A 20,748-nucleotide genomic window follows, 5' to 3' on the forward strand; every position below is an offset into this window, starting at 1 on the left:
CATTCCGATCGAATTTCGACTAGGGTTTGTTTGTTCTGTGTATGGCGTCTATTCATAGTTTCATAACGAAAATTAACGAAATTATACAAGAAATTTATTCCAGCCAGAAAAACAAAATACAAATAAAATACATGGGGTATTTAAGTAGACAAATAACCTCGCGTTGAGTACTCTTTCAATACATCATTAATTGTGACTAGAAGAGTCAATAAATAAACTAAATCCAAACTGATTCTACTCGGACATTAATTTTTCAAACACTTGCATACAGTCAACCTACATGGAATTTTGAAAGTCTCTTAATATCATAATAAATTCTTTAATCTGATTGGATTGAGTGTTCAAAAGTAGATTAAAGTGCCCGAACTTCGATAAAAAATAATAATAAATGAAATATTCATAAAAGTGTATGCATATGGAGATGCAATGAATACATATCGAACCAGAATCAAATTTCATTTCTTAATAGAACCAAAATAATTTTCTATGTGGAAAATAATTTTATAGTGGCTTTATAAATAGTCTGAATGAAAATTATTTTCTATTCATATGCTTTTTTCAATGAAATATTTATCATAAAAAATAATAAATTCATTTATTGGGTAATTATTATAAACCAATGAATAAATGTGTAACAAGTAAAAGTTGAAATTGATGATGAAATAATGACTTATTAGTTCAATTGTGTAAAATTAAGTACGTAAATTAATATCATTACTTTATGACATATATTACAATAATATATGGAATAATTAAATTCCATTCAACGGTAAATATTGTGCGCACTTGATATTAAATACAATATCAATCAGAGATGCGAAAAAATTGCTTTGTGAATATTTTATGGTGCCAGTCAATAGAGGACGATCCTTTGCAGTGACAAAAGAATACATAACAATCGGAAAACATTACATAGGAACAACGCTTGGTGATGGAAGAGACTCTGAATATGACAATTGTGAACGGTTTTGTTGTCAATTCAATGCAAAAATAAAGACAAGAAAAAAACAAATGTACTGTTTTGTCATGTCTTATATACACTTTATACTTTTAGTCTCATTCAAAAAGCCTTACATATGCAATCACAATCAATTTGCGATAAATATGGTTATTTTCAATAAATAAATGCATACAAAATTTTGTTCATATTTAAATAAAATGTAAGAGTGACAAGAATGAATATTAGGATGGATCGATTTACTATACATTGTATAATTGGATTCTGAGAATTGACTGTCCAACATTTCTGTAATTATCGCGACTGATTTTCTCTCGAAAAAAAATCTTCTCTCGAAATTACATAAATTTTGCAATGTGATCATTTCTCGTCTCAGGTCTGCTGTAGATGAATGTCTACCCTAATGGATGTACATTGTACACATTGTAAGAAATTCATGATGGAAATGATGGTATGTTTAAAATGCGCGTGGTACTGTAAATAATCATTGTTTGAATTTAATTGCATACAACAAATAGCATCGGAAATATAAAGCCATAGCACAATCTAAATGTGTCGTTTCATGCAATTATTATTGATTAAAACAAAACAATCAATTGTATGCAAAATGGTACAAATGAATTCAAAACAATCATGTATTTATTTAATGCATTCAAGATTTTTTTTTATTTGCTTTTACATTCAACATGCTTGATTGAAATGCAAAGGTTTTTCGCAGTAAGAAATTTTGAGTTAAATGAAAATGACAGGTCTGGAATGAAGCGCAGCAATTCAAGTTTCTTCGCTGGTTTATATTTAAACTGGAATTGAAATTGTCATTTGAGATTCAATTCGCCAGAACATGAGTTTGCAATTAACTTTATTGAAAACCTAACCTTTGATGATTTTAAATTATTCATTGAAGTGTTCAGCAAACTAAACAGTTGCCTCAATCACTGCGTTCTGCTCTGTTGTATGGAATTCATTGAACTCTGATTTGTAAGATGTTCTTATTGATTCCAATTAAATGTTCATTCGATTCGTTTACTAATATTGATTTAATGGGAACAACGTTTACCAACATCAACGCACTGCGCCATAAACTGAAACGTTTGATAAATGGTTTTCGGTTTACACGATCGACCGAGAGACGTTTGATTCGAAATCACATGAAATTAATAATAATCAGTGGTCAAGGAACAAAACCAGAAATTGAAGCGCAAACAGAAGGGATTAGGCTATATAATGGAAAAACAAGACACTGACAAGTTCTTGGCTCTTGATTTCACCTCTTATGGACTTAAGCATCGCTGATTGACACATGTCTTTGTCATTTCTTTTATTTGTTAATTTAAGTTTTCCTTACGTTCTGCTCACAAGATTCAAAGTTGCATTCACGCATCCCGCTACAGACTATAGCAGTATACATTTATCGTTTTGAATCAAAGAGCCATTTATTTCCAATTGAATTCAACTTAAAATTCCATCTGATTAAATCGTTATTATATATTATATTTAAATTTCAGTCTAGTATTTTTTCCGCTTTTTTAAATGTTAAATGTGGGCCCAATTGCACCAAATCCACGTCGGCTATGTTCTTATACGATGTTTCTTTTTCCGCACTTTGTGTAAGGCACTGTAAGCCCACAGATCGTACAGAGGAAGACGGAATGTGAGGGATTTGTACATTTCATTAAATGCATTTAAACACAGTGTCATTGTCTCTTGGTGACAGCAAAAAACAGATTAAACAATTTAATGGAAAAGAAGTACAATTTAAAGTGTGTAAATTCGTCATTTCGGTTGTGTATTATTTTTTGGTACGGATGGTGCGAGGCGTTTACTTGTGACATATTCAACAAAAGGGGACGAAAATAAATCAAATATACAAAATATGGTTGAATGCACCAGAGAATTATGTTCAACGGGAATAATATCATTATAATTTACATTGTGTACGGTTGCTTGGTGTCGAAAACAAAGACATCATCTTTGGCGTTGTCATTTTTTGTTGCGTTGTTGTTATTGCTATTTCGCTGTTTTGCCGATGACAAAGTCCACGGAAATTGGTTTTCTTTCCTGAGTTGCTCTGGGTGACGTTGACGAAAATCGGCGGAATTAGGAGCATGCACGCAAACACATGGCAAATAATCCATTTTAAGTGTTAGTTTTGCCGACGGCACGTTCATGTACCCTCATCAGAGTTTCGATTTTATTCGGTAATGAAGCGATTCATCGTTTGAATTTTGCAATGCAGGCGCACCGAAAAATGCTTTTTCCTTGTAGTATCGACGTGACCTGAGCATGGTGGCGATGACGGCGGTGGGGCAACACGCATACAATGACTCTTACTTTTCCGTGCAATATCTTTTTTTGAACGGCTTATGGGCGAAGACATTCAACCAAATGGATTGGTAAGAGAATCTCGAGCTCTTTTAAGACGCATGAGAGGACAAAATATTGTTTTTGGTATTGGTGTTTCTGTCGCAATGGCCTTAAAATGCATTAGAAAGGTATTAAACCATATCAAAATATTCAGACACAAAGGCCAGTTAATGTCTTTTCACACAAAAGTTTTCGATGGCAAGAAGAACCAAACATTGGCAGATTTTTCATTCTTTTTATTTGGTTTCAAGATGCGGGCAATCTAATATTTTGAACCGGATGGAAAAAGAACATACCAAGATAAAATGAGGGGAGAACGGAAAGTGTACTAAATAGATAAGCAAATATAGACAATATGATTTTCACGCGACGAAAAGAATTTCAGAGACCAGATCCCAAAGCAAATATGTAGTGCAGTACTTAATGTTCTGCATCTATCCCTCTAATCAAATGTCAACGAAATTGAGTATACACAAATTCAAGTATTTGTGGATTCGGGGCAGCAATTCGACAACTAAGGACCGGCTAATATTCCAAATCAAATTTCCTCCCAAAGCGTAGAGAGCACATAAACCATTTCCACACGGTTTGAAATTGCACTTGGTATTTCATTTTAAGAAAGTGCATGAAATCGACACATTGATAGGCAAAGACATTATGACTCTTCAAGTAAACGCCCAATCACACATGCCACGAACAATGAAGGGTCTTTTTTAGTGTTTTCGCCGGAAAACGACCAAGAAATACGAATCACTATCGCACGATTCCCTAACAAACCGAAATTGATTGGATTGTGTTCGAGATTTTTTCCATTTTGAATCGTTAGCAGAAAAAAAGTACCGCATTTTATTGCACCTCTTTAAGATTACATATTGCAGTAGAATATTGATGTTTCCCTCTTTTCAGCTGTCCAATTTTCGATGTGCTGCTGTCGCTTCATTGTTTTTATTTCATTTTTATTCGGTTATCTTTCGACACTCAAAAACCTCTTCATCGTATGTTCATTCTGTTGGTGTTCATCGTGTGACGATATAGCATTCGACGAGATTCTTCCTCGATTGATCATGAATTGCAATTTTTGTACGCTCGATTCGATTTTGCTGGATGCGATGCTAGAACTAGAGAGCAATGCAAGCTGTGAAAACCGAATTACTGTGCTCACTCGAGCATGTTTGTGCCGAGGTAGATTGCACACAAAACAGCACACCCGAACACAATCGTGTGTGCATCGAAGGATTATAAATTATGTTTAAAGCTTTTCATTTGTTTCTCCACTGTAAAGACGCAACAGCAACCAAACCATTTTTGTTGCCGACTATAGTTGGTTGATGCCTAAGTGTGTGTCATCACCAAACAACGATCCGGTTACACACAAAACGATGGTGATTTGTTTGTTCATTTTCTGTATGTCTTTGGCTGTGCTTTTGTGCGCTACATCGATTTATGGAATAGAAGAGCGATTCCTGCGGCACATTACGCGCACACACACATACAAGCACGGCCACAATGAATGATATGTGCTACATATGTGCGATGTGCGATTTTCTCGGCTTTTGGTTGTGGCAGAATAAATTGTTATCTGGTAAATTGATTGGTGCTTACATTGCAATAAATAAATACATAAACAAACATACAGAGATACGCTAAAACGTAAAGCCGCATCAAAACTTCCATGTCGAGCAAGGAACACGAAAAAAAAGCAATCACAAATTTAGTGATAGGTTTTGCCTCACTTGATGACGCTCCATTGCGAAGAAGTTGCAAACTTTGAGTTCAGTTTGAACACACTGACAATGGCAGGTGTTTGCCATTTTATTATTTATTTTGCGCATATAAAACGATCGTTTTGTACAATGTCTGCCAAACATTTGCTTGTGAAGTCTCTGTTTATACATCGCTCAAAAATCCATTTATATTGTTTCTGTTCAGCTTTTCATTTGGTTATAGAATTGAACATAAAAAAAAACTGTATCTAAATCGCTTTTTACCCATCGATTTTCAACAAACATATTTCATGTTGATTCGCGAATGAATCGCAACTATCAATTGTTGCGATGTTCAACACGCTCAACAGAGCATTAATCAATTAGGATATGGTGCTGTGTGCTTGTAAACCTTCAGAGTCAATGCATTTTTCTTCCATCCATTTACAAATGCAATTCATGCAGAGAATCTCGCAGTCTCGCAACAGCATTATTTATCAATGGCATCGAAATACTGCTCGAAATGACTGATTGTCTTTTTTGTGTCAGTGTCTGTGTTCTAGTCCAATGCAAATCTATCAGGAACTTGTCGTTTAATCAAAAAACATCAGTCTGACTATAGCTTTCAAAATCTATGGTGTGCGATACCATTCATTGGAACATATTTTGCTGAGATATAGAAATAAGTTCGTTTGCGATTTCGTGGAATATTTGAACAATAATAACCCAAATAGAATGAAAAAAAATGCCCTCAACGTAATAATAAGAATAACAATAACAGAACCATATTTTATCAATTGTAGCACACGTTCCTGGGGATAGGACAAAAGTGGTCTAGTACTCACTTTGCCTTGTTTTGTTTATTAAATTACGAGGCAAAAAGAGGAGAAAACGAAATGAAATAAAAAGCAATAAATACAATTTTGAGCATGCATGCGTTCATCGGTTGTCTGTTTTTGTTAAGCAAACACATTCAATTGATGATCCGCCCTTCGGTTAAGCCATAGTAAAATCTGTATCGACTTTCTGGCACTCGGAACGAATCGTGTGTACAGTTTAACGGTTCAGTGCGGCCAGAACAGAGATGTTGGTGAGTTGAGTTGCAAATTGTTAAAAATAATTATACGAATGTGGCAATTTTGATAAATTGTACAAAATTTACCATCACCAACAGAACATCGGGTGAAAAAATATGGTTTTGATATTTGTGAACAAAATTTGAGCACTTGGTAACTCCAAGAAGATTCACTTTCTCAAACCTTCATATCATGCTCATTCTGTTCGTCTTTCGTCTGCTATAGACGACGGTATAATTTGATCGGAGGGTGGTTTTTGTATGCATCTCATTTATAGTATGGTATTGTCTATCCTAGGAAAAATAAACACGAATAAGCAAGCGCACACATATGTATTTATCTCTATTATTTATTTTATTTCATTTTAATATTGCAATTGATGTCATCGCTGTGGTAAAATTTGTCTGTTGCTTGTATCATTTTCACCCCTCTGAATTCATGCGCAACTGATGTGATGAGCAAGTGTCCGAGACGTAAAAATGATGCAAAACAAAAGTTTCAATGTTTTTATCATCCCGTATACAACATCTGCGTTCGAAACTACGACTATTTGATACGTTGGGAATGACGATGGCGACGATACGCCGAATTGTGTGTAAAGTGATACAAATCTGGATTTTTGTTTTCAACATACGAACTCAATCGACGACGAGAAATTATGCAAAAATACATTTTAAGCCCGAATATGTAATCCAAATCAAATTGGATACCGAACCTGAATCCATTTTCGATGGCAGATATTTTGATTTCAGTTGGTAGAATGCGCGCGCTTTCGTGTGAAACCTTATTCGATCTGCATGCAAATGAATGAACCCATAAAAAACACATCGATTGGTATCCATAATAAAATCCATTTTAAATAAGATTTTTATTGTTATTCAATAAAGGGCGAGAAACACTTGCCATAGAGGCGCATATTTATTATTTATCGGTGTACACTGTACATCTTATCGATGCTTGCCTAGAGTCCCAGTTTTTGACTCTAGTAAAGTCGGAACGGTAAAGAAAGGCCACAATACAAGAGAGGAGAACAAACAATGGAAAGCGATAGCAGACATGACAAATATAGTAAAATGAGAACCACATAGGAGTCACCCATCGGCCTATGTGAGTGTGATATTCTCTTCTCCTCTTCCGGATTTGTATTTTTATTCATAATTTTCCTTTCGATTTTTTTTTTGTCAAGCTCTCGCTTTCATTTTTTTTTCTCTATAAAATGTTCTGTGCTACTGGAGCCGAAGAACTGTCGAATGCTCTACTGCCGCAGAATGACGAAAACAAATATGGTAAATTATTCATATAATATTTATTGTAATAGGGCGCGTTTGTTCCACTTCTGTTCGGATCTTCTCGCCTGGAAAGTTGTTTTTCGCTTCAATGCGACTCTCTCATTGAAATTCAACATCTTTTGCCAATTTCTTACGTCAGATTGTTGTTGTTTGTTAATATTGTACATTTTTTTTCCTTTTTACTTTTTTGTCGTCCGTTATCGAGCACACTTGCATTGCATTGACTTCCCAATTCTATCCTTTTCGATTCTATTATTTTCGGTAGAATGTATGCGGTATTTGTTGCTGGTATTGTATTTGTCATCATCATCATCATTTTTCGACTACAACAGCCAAAATTGAGACAACCGACCCGAAATTTCGGAAGACAAAATGCATATTTCAATGAGTCGCTTTTTTTGTCCGTATTTTCTCGTTTTGGTTTTTGGGATCCATTATTGTTATTGTTATTATTATTTAGTGACGTATTGTGTGCAGAAATTTACATTTCAATAACGCCAAAAGATAATGCGGAATTTCGCTGATGATGCTAGATGGATTCCGATACGGACAAACAACATGGTATATAGCTACGGCCACAAACCAATGATGATGCTCGACTGTCATTTTGATTTTTATGTCGCTTTTTACTCAACTAAACACCAAACAAATCGCCTTTTTTGCACGTAATTGAAGCTCATTGTCCGCCTTTAAGCGGTAACAACAATGTTGCGTTTGCTCGGAAAAAAAAGTTGCGTTCACTTTGATATTAGTTCAATATCAGTTGAGAAATAAATAAAATATTATTATCTTTGTTATAGCTCGCAATAATATTTTTGGGGCTTTTTTCGCTTGCTAAAAGCATTCCATAAAAAAAAGAAATAACGAGAACGATGCTGTTCATTTGAAATTTAATGTTGGGGTGCTTCACATTCATGCATTGCAAAGACTGTGGCTTTTTTCCGAAACCAAAAAATGGCGTTCCACAGAAAAAATCGTTCTATTTTTGACTCTCTTTGTGAACAACAGCAATGGGAAATCAATAAAAAAAGGCTTGGGGGCACATCCCAAATTGGTTTCCAGCATATTCTTTCGACTTTCGAATGATACAAACTGAAATTTAAAATATCTCAGCAATAAACAAACTGGAGTGCTTGAAATTCAAAGCAAACGAACAGTTTAGTCACCGGCATCAACATGTAATTGATTCAAAATGACTTCTTGCTGTTGGCTCCGTTCAATCTACTGTAATACATTTATAAATGAATATGATTAAATTGAAACCAATTTATCGTGGCTATACATCTTGTTTTGATGGCCGACGTTATGAGTGTAAACATTAAAAATCGATATAAAAATTTAGAATTGAACGCCCCATGTGCCAAGAAATCCGTGCCTCGAACAAGCGCCGAGAGCGTAAGATCAAAATTATACAAAATGAATAGACAAAACATGATAAATAACACATTTTGAGCGATTTTTAAATGGATCCAATGGTGGGGGAGAATTTATAGGAATATAATAACGTGAATTATCGTCATTTTGGGTGTCCACCCACGTTTTTATCAATCTATTTTTTCAACAGCGTTTCGTCTTTTTTTATTTTATTTTACTTTTAGAATTTCCATACAATATCTTCCGTTTCCATCTTGAAATGATTTAAACGATTTTGTCGGGTAACGAAGCGCAATTCATCGAACGAATTTACACAGTATAGAATAAATTTTGATTTGGCTCATGATTATGAAAAACGTGGCTATGAAATGTATAATGCTGTGTGCCATTAAACGATACATACGCGATGGAGAAAAACAATGTAGACAATATAAACAAGCTTACAACCATACGCTGAACATTGAAAGCATTGAAGACAAATGTGAAGAGAAAAATACGAAAAAAGTGCTCAAATCAAAACATTAACAATTTATTAATTTGTAAATATCGCTTGCGAGATGAGCAACGAGAGAGGAAATTTCGAATTATATTTTTTGTTTTTCTTTTAACGAATTTTGATTATTGGTTCTTATTCTGTGCGCGTGCATTGTACTCGGTTCAGCTGCTCCGTTTGTTTTGTTTGTTGGAAAATAAATATTTATTCAACATGTTCAACGAGAGCATCTCGCCACAGTGCGTTCGATGACATCCATTCGGATGCATAATTGAGTAAGAGCATGTCATGCTCACGTATTTCACATTTTTTGTTCTGCTTAAAATAATAATAACTTTTCCCTTCAATGTTATGATTTTTGATGCTATGGGCGTTTGGTTGCCTATCGCCTTTTATTAAATTTCATTTATTTTTGTCAATTTCATTTTTCGTTCACAGTCAATAGAGGCGTTTCATCGAACAAATAACCACAACATTAAAACGATTTCGAACAAAAAACCTATAAATCGAATAACGAATTTTTGGTTCGTTTTTCGGTCGTTCGTCTGGACATGGAAATAAAATTAAATATTGATTATGTGTAATTTGATACAGCAAACCGTCTATCCAATTCTAGACTGCAACATCAATATAATGAAGAAAAAAATCACATTGATTATACATATAACGGTTTTTAAATGTCTTTGATAAAGTTACAAATAATATCGACATCGATATCCAAATTTTCAATTCAAATTAAAACAGATAATCGTAAAATGTTGGTTAAGTTTCAGGCTTAAAGCCGTCTCCCGAAATAGAATGATGTGTTGGGCATGTTTTCAATTTGTAAATCGCAATAAAATAAAACTTTATGGGCAAGCAAATGGACAAAATCGCCAAAATCATCGACAAAATTCATGCGAAAGAAGTGAGAATGACTCACAATTTTTAATATTTTTTCGTTCTTTCTTCTCTACCTTCTAATATGATTTAAATTAACGATTGAAACCGGTTTAGCTTTAATAGTGAGTAGTATATAAATACGAGTATATAAACCAAATTTCTTAATGTTTGTCTGGAAAAAGCGAATTCAATTGCCTAGAATCGATTTGCACTTTCATTCGTTATTTTGTGGTGCCGATGGAAATAGCAGAAAAATTGTAACGAATTTTAATATTGGGAGTTTTTTCTTATGAAAGCATAAAATGCATCATTTTTGCATTGGAACATTACAGTAATGTTGAATTAGATTTACGAGACGAAACGTAAAACTGATTTGAATGTATTTTATGATAAAAGTCTTCCTTCGTCCAAAGCATGCTACGGCTGAGATGCACGTTGATAGAACATACCGTGCAGGTATATGAATATCGTGATGAAACATTCAAGTATGATGCATTTCTTGTTCTTTTCATCGTTCACTTCGTTCATCGTTCACTAGCCGTGAATGTGTATCTCTCTTTCTTCCTCCTCCTCTCTTCAATTCACCTCATGGCATGCGTATATGCTGTTTTTTTTATCGATAGACTCGTTTTGCGATTTTTATTCACATTTTCTTTGTGTTCAAAAAGCAAATCACTTACCCATGTGCCATGTTCTTGTGCCGTTCACTCTTGGGTTTTGTTGAACCGTATTTGTCCTTTTTCACAACACACCACTTTGTTTTTGCAGTTCTTGTTGGTGCACAAAATGCATACACGATTTACATTAAACGTTGTTATTGTTGTGCTTTTGTTGCACTCTTCGCATTCTTTCGTACATTTATTATTTTATGTCTGCTCGAATGTGATCAATGTTCATAGAAAATAAATACTCGTTTTTTTCTCAAATTGTAAACGTGACTTTTATTTAACTTCTTTGTCGCACGCGTAACTTCAATGTGCCTTTTCTATTTATAAACGTCGAAAAATGATTTCGTTTTTTTCTATTTCGATGTTTTTTTTTCTACTTTGATGGTTCAGTTGTTACACAATGTACTTTCAACTTTTTAGACACTTGTTTCTCTGATTCCACATAAAATATCAATTGGCCTAAAACAACGCAAAGTTTATACCTGCGGAAAAAAAATCGTAGTCCTGTAAATCCAATTTTCATCTGGTGCTCACAAATTTTGAAAAATAAAATCACAACAACTCAATACCACCAATAACCATGTATTCTAACAAAATTCACTTGTGCAGCTAAAATGAAAACGGGCAATTTTTTTTCTCAATTATTATTATAATTAAGTTGATCTCCAATAAAACCTTTGATTTTATTTGGTTGTTCGATTTAAATACCAATTAAATTCAGGTTTAAGTTAATTAATTTCATTTCATTTTTTCATTTGAATTTTGGAAAACATGGTCGACATTTTAATGAGTAGGGACTGAAGCCGATACACGTTGAAGAAAATACCACACAGATTATTACAAGAAAAAGAGAAAGATTTTTTTTTATTTGATTCAAAAGATACGAAGTAAATGATAGATTTTGACCAAATCCCGATAACAAACACAACTAAACAAAAAAAACCGGCCTCAACGATAATTTCAACTTCGACACATATGCAAAACAATACGTCGTACAATCATTTCTTTTGTGATAAAAAAAACTTTATGCAGCACTTCAGATTCCCGAATGAAAGAAATATATCGAAAAAAAAATTCCTTGTATATGTATATATAAATACGTATGTATGTGTATGTGTATGTATTATATACATAAAAAAATATGCACCAAGAATATTCAACCGCGAAGAGTTCGCATACACAAAAGGTGGCTTAACACTTTTTTTCCCTTGATTTTATTCTCTTTGTTTTGCCATTCGAATGTAAAGAATAGTGAAACAAGACGAACGAACGAACGAACGCGATGTAAACACATGAAACTGAAGAAAACTAAGAGAAGGCAAAAAAAAAATACCACAACGAAATGAAGAATAAATCAACACACGAATAAAACTGTTCGAAGCGAAGAAATTACACACCACACAGCTGCACCAGCTTCAACAGTACAGATAAAACCAGACTCGAAACGAATAGCAGTAAGTGAATACGTGAATAAAGAGATGATAAGAGAAACCAAGAGCTGAACGACGACGACGATGAAAGTGTTCCCTTCTTCGTCGGATGTTTAGCCAAAACTGAGTCTAATTTAGAAAATAGTAACTTTTGTATTTGTGTGCTCTGTATTTCGTCGATTTCGTTTCGCATGTTGGGTGCTGCTTGCGTGATTTTCCCTAAACGCGTCTATAGCTATAGCTGTGTTTGTATATATATTCGACATGAAATTCATTCCACCGTATCCGTTTCCATCGTTTTATACACATTTTCGGCATTTGCACTGAATACGAAAGTTACAAAAGTGAACGCGCGCGCGACAACAAGTCGATGTAAACGCGCAACGCGAACCAATACATACTGGTTATGCGGATGGATTCAGATGTATTGGTTCCGCAGGTCGCTACTTAATTCGGTGTTCGCTGTTCGTACAGCGTGCAGTGCTCACGCTCACCATTCATATAATACATGTCTGTGTATTTCTCCTTCAATATATACTCAACGTCGTTGTAAAGCAAATAATCATTGTTATTTTCTTGCTATCGCATTTGTCGATAGAGCAAAACTCGATTGGGTTTTCCAAAAAAAAAACGTTCGTGGATGCGATGTCAGTGGACGGAGTCGTGATAAAATCAATGGAATGCCTCTATTTGATACAGAATAATATCGAATAAACGATTTTATGGTACTAGATTACAAACATGAGCAGAAGCTTCTATCATCTTTTCTCCTTTGTTCATTTCTCCTCTGTTCATCCAACGGACATGCTGTGACCATTCGATTTCATTTTATTCTATTTCATTCATTCTGTTTCGAGTTTCGTTGTTCAGTAAAATGTCTCAAGAAAAAAGCACCGATATTTATTATGCAATTATATTTCGTCTGATGAAGTGATATCGTCCGATTTCCCAAGTGAAAAGTAACATACCAACGAACTCTGAAAAATTACTTGACAATTTAAAAAGAAAATATAGAGAAACAAAGTTAACGTAGCAACAAGTGAATATGACAAGATTGTAAAATTTTAAAGAACTCGAGAGGGACAAAAAATTTGTTAATCTTAACGATAGATTAAAAATTAAGATTTCCATTGAACCATCTTCACAACATGTTCCTTTTTTTTTCAGCGTAACATCGCCGAACGAACGTAAGAAAATTAATTATGAAGTTGATAAAATATTCAGGTTAATGTTGAATCCTGAAAGTAACTGAAAATCCTTTCAAAAATGAAGCTTATACTGATGCAAAAAAGCAGTCAAGATTCAATTGATGAAACTGATGAAGATACCGTACATGATGTACTCCTAACCACGCACTCGGTTTGTACGTAATTTTATGAGCACTCTTGCTCAACCGTTCACTCGAAACATCTCAAGGTTGTAACACCCAGTTCATAAAATTTGAGAAGATATCCGCAAAATAACAAAAACAGCGCAGCTGGCGAAGAGCAAGGGTGAGTGATGAACGTTAAGATTGAATAAGAGGTGCAGAGATGAGCACCAAATGGCATTAAATCAGTAGAAGTTTGTGTTGATAATTGACACCGTTAGAAAAATTACTTTCATCTCCATTTTACGCTGAAGGGAAAATGTTAGAAGTTATTTGTAGCATAAATGCCTCCAACGTAATTGATTGTTTTACGTAATATCACTTGCCACTCTTGATTATTTCGAGATTGCATTTTGTCGACAGGAAAATTGAAAACACGTTGCAGATACATTGATATTCTCTTATTTTATTAACAACAGCTAATATTACATAACAAAAACAACAACAACAACCTACCTAATTGAAGATTTTTCCATTTTTGCACTATTAAAACGATGTATATAATTATAGAGAGCCACTTTTTGTCGATGATCCCTTTAATTATTGCTCCATAGATGGCAAAGTAATTCAAGATATGTTCCTTTCTGAACTCCATCCAACGGTATTGATTGAAAATGAATCTCTTTTGCTGGGTGCACAACAAATTCTTATGTAATAATTCGACGACTCTGTCAATTAGGGAGAGGAATGGAAAATCTATTTTTTGAACACAGAAAGGTATTGAAGTCAACATAGGTCAATTCTCAATGGCCCAGCTTCCCAATCAATTAACAAAGTATTTTGTAGTGAGTTAAAATTTACCTGCTCTGTGTTGTGTCGGTGAAGGCAAAGATCTATTGGAACACCTACGTTTCAGTCTATCTATATATATTTATTGGCACAAAAGACGGTTCGACCTATCTTTACTTTATCACAGACACTGTACGTCATGCTGCTTCATTCGCGTCAATTAATTTTTATTTTAACTTTGTTTTGACACCCAACATTGACGTCACATTTTTACCAACTAAAAATATTTGCTCACAACACAACAACACTACAGATGTGTTCTGTACATTAATCTGGTTAATAGAAACGAACGGACAAAAAACAATAGCATCACACATGAAGGACAACAAAAAGACCTCACATGATAAACATTCTATCGATTACTCACAAAAAAATATCTGCACTATTTCAATGAAAGGGACATCCAATGTGGAAACAATAACCGACATTGACTAACTATATGACTCATTTAATGCCAAACAATGGAAGTCAAGGCATTGGCGAATGGATGCATGTATATTCCATTTTGCCGAAAGACAAAAATGAATAGAGAACCTTTTAAGAATTATCAAAAGTGTCTGCAGGCTGATGTCGTATAAACTCTATTTCAGATGACATTGTTCCAACCCCAAGAAAATGATGTCTTCAGAAGATAATTTTCCATGTAATTGATTCTTATAACGAAATATTTTCACTGTTTTGCCATTTGTATTTGTTTTGCAGACAACAACAGCCTTTCATCTAACCGCTTCGAACTGCTTGCTGGAATTGAACTTATTATTGACACAGAACGCGCTGAAACCGACCATAATGTACACACCATACATAACCGAAATGTTCAAAAAAATAACACGCATCCGATGAAAGACCACACGCACTTCAACTGATGGCAATCGAATTGTTAATGATGAACACACTCTCGAAATGACAATATACGGAATTAGTTGAGCGCATATTTGCGCATTGAAAACATAATGTTTGTTCACAGCTTGCTACCGCATTCGAAGAAATGTGGAAACAATAAAAACAACACACATCGTCTTTTAAATGGCATAAGAAAATGAAGAAAAAACTACAAACAAAAGTAAACAAATAAAAAATGATAATTATAGACTAAAAAGTGATACTGTTAACACAACAAATTAACAAAAATGACAATGCAAAAGGCCAACAGCAAGAAGAATAAAATAAATGCTCATGGAACAGTGGAATGGAATTCAATGTGGAAGCAGACAAACCGTTGCAATATCAACCATACATTAAATCAACAAATTGCATGCACATCGAGTCGTGTTCAGTTTACTATAATTATATTTTATAAATATTTTAAAAAAAGAACCAGAGAGAACGAGAGAAAACGTATGTATTTGATTGAATTTAAACGAGCGCCATCGCTTTATCAAATCAGCTCAGCAGTCTCAATGCAATTACCCATATCGTGTTGTTGTTGGTCGGTAAGTTGTTACGATTTAACAATGTTTTTTCTCCTCGATTTAATTTAACGAATCTTGTTAAGTGATAGCATTTGCATTTGAATTCCTTTTTATCATTCTTTCAGAGAGAATAAATATACTGGCGAATAAATATAAGTGATTTCAAAAAAGAATGCAACTGTCATCGCTTATTTTATATGCATTTTTACAGAGAGTGTTTCTCAGAGCAATATATCTAAGGAGGAGCGCGAGTTGAACTCCTTCAAGGAGGGCCTTTCTCAGTTAGGAGCAAATTATTAAAAGTTAAAAAGGACGGTTTGCCTTTAATTTGAAGTTTCATTCGTAATTGTTTAATTTCAAATTAATGCATTTGCAAATGCGCGCATTGGCATCACATCGGGCAAAATATTTCTGTGTTTTTTTCTGAAACTCCCATCTGTGCCATATTAATCTTGTTTTCGTATTTTTTATTTCATCGAAAGCACTTACGAAGTGCAAAATATAAATTGGAAAGTGGCGGTATCCATTGTTTTCTTACTTCGTTCGTTATGCGCTGAAGTTAACATTTTAAACATGCTTCGAATAGAAGTTTATGTTAGATTGACACTGAGTGTTCTACCATTTGAAATTTTCATTTTGAACAGAATATTTATTCCAACAAATACTTCAATTAGTATTTGTATAGTTCTTTTGCGCTACATTAAATTCAACATTTTGCCGACAATTTATTTATACAATTTTAAAAATAGCCATGCTTAGGCGACAATAACTCCAATTAACTAAATTTTTGATAAATTTTATTCGTAATGAATCCACCCAATGACTCACATTTCACAAATAAACTGTTTATTAAATTAAAAATAATAAAATATTTTTCAGAGGCCACTTTACGAGATTCTTTCAAAAACGCAAATCGACGAATGAATCGAGCTTCATTGTTATATTTATATAGGCAATCTGAAGTCACAATGAAATTATTTGTTGATTAATTTGGTCAAATTGATTTATAGTGGCAATGTAGACGACAATACGAATATTATTATAGGAAGGAGGCACCATGCACGAAAGCGAACAAGAGATACAATTTTTGAATTGAGGAAAGAATCTCAATAAAATTTTATATGCTCAAGTGCAATTTAGCAAAGATAACGCATCTCGCATTATTTTTGTACCTGCCATGTTATTTCATATATTCTTAAGCAACTGATACATAGCACTTGTTATTGATGTGAAGATATAATGAAATCCTAATGGTTTCTACTCGTAAGCTGACAATCATTAATGACATCTACGTTGTTGAGAGGAAACAATTCTACTGTTGTTTCTTATATTTGTTTATATTGTCATGCCACTTCTAGGGGCAAAGCAGAACATTTTGAATTTTGAATTGATCGAATATTCAAAACATTCTATAAGATAAGAATATTCAAAATTCGTTCGGATTCATAAGAATTGGCAAACATTTGAGAATATTTAAAAGAATTAAATATTTTTTTGGTAGATATTGATTTATAGCAGTTCAAGTCGAATTTCGTGATTCTTGTATACACATGTTTTGTGACACCCCCTAGTGCTTCTCTATGTCGTACAAAAATATATGTATCGAAATCATTAATTGTTAATTGCACCATTATGAAACTTGTATAGCAAAGGGAATGTATAAAAAACGTTCGAATATAAATTAAAATAAAATAAAATAAATATTTATGGTTTTGCTATTATCATTGGTATTTATGGTACAAAATTATGGTGGCTTAAGGAATTCATCTGAATGGTTGGTTCTCTTGGGTCACTCAGTGACGTGTCGGTCGGTTTTTTTTTGCACGTTATTAATTCTCAGTAATGTTTCATTGCATTACTCGGATTGTTGATATATAATTAAATGTAAGTGCTTTTGTTGCAGACGCACTATGAGGCTGTTCCTATGGCAAGTGTTGAGTACAATTTTAACGTGAAACTCAATCAAATGGGCGACAGTACCGCGCTTGTAAATTATTATCAATTTTTAATGGACTCATTATAGAGTTAATTTAATGTTATAAAAATTGTTTTCGTTGGAAGTGCCGTTGAATGTTGAAAAACAAAACATGTTTTTCACACTGTATATAGATTTGCACACTAATGTAATGTACATATTTTCGAATGACATAGTTTGGAAAAAATTGTTTGGATTTAAATAGATAGACCAAATTGCATTTTTTACACTTTCTCATTTTAATTTCGTTTAATATGGTAAGGTTTTTTTTTGCTTATGGTTTAATGAATAAAAACCGCATCGAAAATGGAAATGACCATATTTAATTTGTGACATGAAAGTAATAGCCACATTTTTTCACATTGTTTTTTTTCAACACTTTTTCTTTGTCATATTCACTTTGATTTAACCGTACCAATAAACTTCAGTACACTATTTATCGAACCGTGACCAATGGGAAATAATAACAAATTCCACATTTTTCTATCATATACAATTTGAAATACAGTCACCATTTCAAAGGGGCAAAAAAACATTTCTCTTGAGAGAGATTCAAAGAACACCATATTTCTATATAAGTGTGTAAATAAATCGGTTTACAAAGAGCTGCATCAATTTAAACAATGTCAAAAAGAAACCAAAAGTTGTCGAATGATTTTGAAATCAAAATCAATCTCAATATATGAACTGATTTGAATACCTTTCTTTTAGCCTCGAAACATGAATGTTATTTCATCCCAAACACACGATACTCGAATTTCTCAATCGATCAATTTGGAAAGGGACAAATTTGTTCAACCTGAGAATGATGTGTGCATTCGATATTTGCATTTGTTTGGATTGGAAACGTCTCTGCATCATTTAACAGTTTAATGAGTTTATTTTTATGCCATTGTTACTGTAATGGAGAGAAGCCACTCGTCTGGCAAAGTTTTATTCACAGACCGAGCAAATGTAATCATTCATATTGACTCAATAAATTAACTGATAGGAGTGAATGGTTTTATATTGATTTTTCTATTGCCATCCAAAAACGCTAAAACACTGCAAGTGTTTGCATCCGCATCCACAACCATATCCACTCTCTCTGAATTTAAATATGATGTCAGCCGATAACATTCAATGACCTATTGCTAGTGCAACTTACGGCAGTACAAACTCATTTTATACATTTTGTGTGTACATTGTGAAGTGGCCAAACACATTCATTTGAACATGTACTAAAAGGATTAGAATCGTATATGCAAACGAGACAAATAGAATTCGAAATAAAAACGCACACACGCCAACCAAACATATAAACAAATGGTCGCAGTGTCAAACTTGCTCAATGCATAGTATGGAAAAATGGGGGGGCTTTGAATAAAAAATAACGAAAACAAACTGAAATAAAATGGTAAAAATAGAAGAAAATTTTGCATATTACACACAGTTAAACATTGCTTCTGTCGCCACATAAATATTTTCTCACTGTTTCCTTTTTCTGTTTCGTTCAATGATAAAGCATTGCGTTTTTGACCCAATACTCAGAACGGAGTATTTATGTTTTTCGTACAGTTCATATGAACTCACCGTGTAGACAGTTATTACGGTTCAACTATTCCACACTTTTTATAGATTTCAATCTATCCACACAAATATTCATTAATGCATAAAAAATATTCATATTTTTCAATTGATTTAGTAAAAAAAACACGAAAAATCGGGTACTATTCTGAATTGTATATTTTCTAACAAACCATGGATCACTCTGTGTCCCTTCCGATGATTTTCATTCAACAAATATGAACTCAGCATTTATTTTGACTCTTTTTTCGATTCGTTTGTATCTCGGGTGATATTGTATCGATAGACTTATTCAGTATTCCATTGTGCAATGAGATAGACAAGACACAAAAATTCCAAATCATTCTCATGCAAAAATGCTCATTTTTTGCATTCCTTTTTCGCCATAATTCAGAAAAATTGTTCATTTTTCGCGTACATAAATAAACCAATAAGGCAGCACATTGAATTGGATGCAAAATGCTAACGCTGGTGTATTCAGTAGGGGTGTACTGGTAATAATATCGGGAATCAATAAAAAAATATGAACAGAAGATTGCAAAAAATGGGAGCAAATTTTTGTTCGAGTCATCAATTTTTATTATTGGCATTTCTTTTCTCTCTGCCAATAACGTGGAAATACACATTCTCATTCTCAGTCGATTTGATGTGGATCGATAGTGTTACATATAAATGTGTCAGTAGTGTGTGTGCAGAACAATGATTGCCTATCATAAAAATACACAGATATCATTTACATATGAAACTTTCTATAGAATATATCATGTAATTAGCATTCCAACGAATTCAATGGACTCCTATACTTATTTAGAATAATCTTTTGGAACTAATCGAATGCAACATGTGAGAGGGGAACTTTCAAAAGAAAAAATGCATTTCAATGGCACCCAATTTTCGGCGTATTGAATGATAATTTCCAAAGTCGCCAATGTATCCAACATTTAAAAAACAAAATTTACAAAAATATATTGATGACGAACAACGAACAAAGACAGTATCTGTCAGATATGTTCGTTTGATGTTCATTCGAACTATCCATTAACAAGTGTATTGCAACAACAATGTTGTCTTCAAAAATGTGCAAATGTTAGCGCCATTGAGTCAGTTATTCGTTTCTACAGATTTGATATACATGGCAAATCACAGAATCTCCCGTTCAGATTTTATTTTTGTGTTTTAATTAAAATATTTCATTAAAAGCATTTTAAAGCATTTTAGATCCACTTCTACAACTTACATTGTATTTGAGTGCATTAAATATGAATTTGATTATAATGAATCGATGTGATATCATATTCAATACCAAGACAAAATGACTTCGTAAAATCGAACGCCCCATTTTATCGGCACACAATAATCTATATTTAATTTGCTTTTATTAAAATGTATGTGAATTTGCT

The 20,748-nt window shown here is 33.4% G+C and overlaps 1 protein-coding gene across 8 annotated transcripts in view; it reads right to left on the reverse strand.

The window, feature by feature from the left end:
- LOC116346382 overlaps window positions 1-12,343 on the reverse strand; it is a 72,990-nt gene extending 60,647 nt beyond the window's left edge. For 2 of the 8 annotated variants that reach the window (XM_031776395.1, XM_031776403.1), the window contains exons 1-2: window positions 12,205-12,343; window positions 10,820-11,289 (exon numbers count right to left, since the gene is read on the reverse strand). The gene's annotated coding sequence lies outside the window, so the exon portion shown is untranslated. Of the gene's footprint in view, window positions 1-10,819; window positions 11,312-11,376; window positions 11,394-11,954; window positions 12,096-12,140 lie in introns of those variants that run through there. The other 6 variants (XM_031776398.1, XM_031776396.1, XM_031776399.1 and 3 more) reach the window with 6 other exon arrangements.
- Between the last annotated feature and the right edge of the window lie 8,405 nt (window positions 12,344-20,748).

The sequence above is a fragment of the Contarinia nasturtii genome, unplaced genomic scaffold, assembly GCF_009176525.2.
Source record: "Contarinia nasturtii isolate CC-2019 unplaced genomic scaffold, AAFC_CNas_1.1 Cnas_scaffold_1500, whole genome shotgun sequence".
Classification (NCBI taxonomy): Eukaryota; Metazoa; Arthropoda; class Insecta; order Diptera; family Cecidomyiidae; genus Contarinia; species Contarinia nasturtii.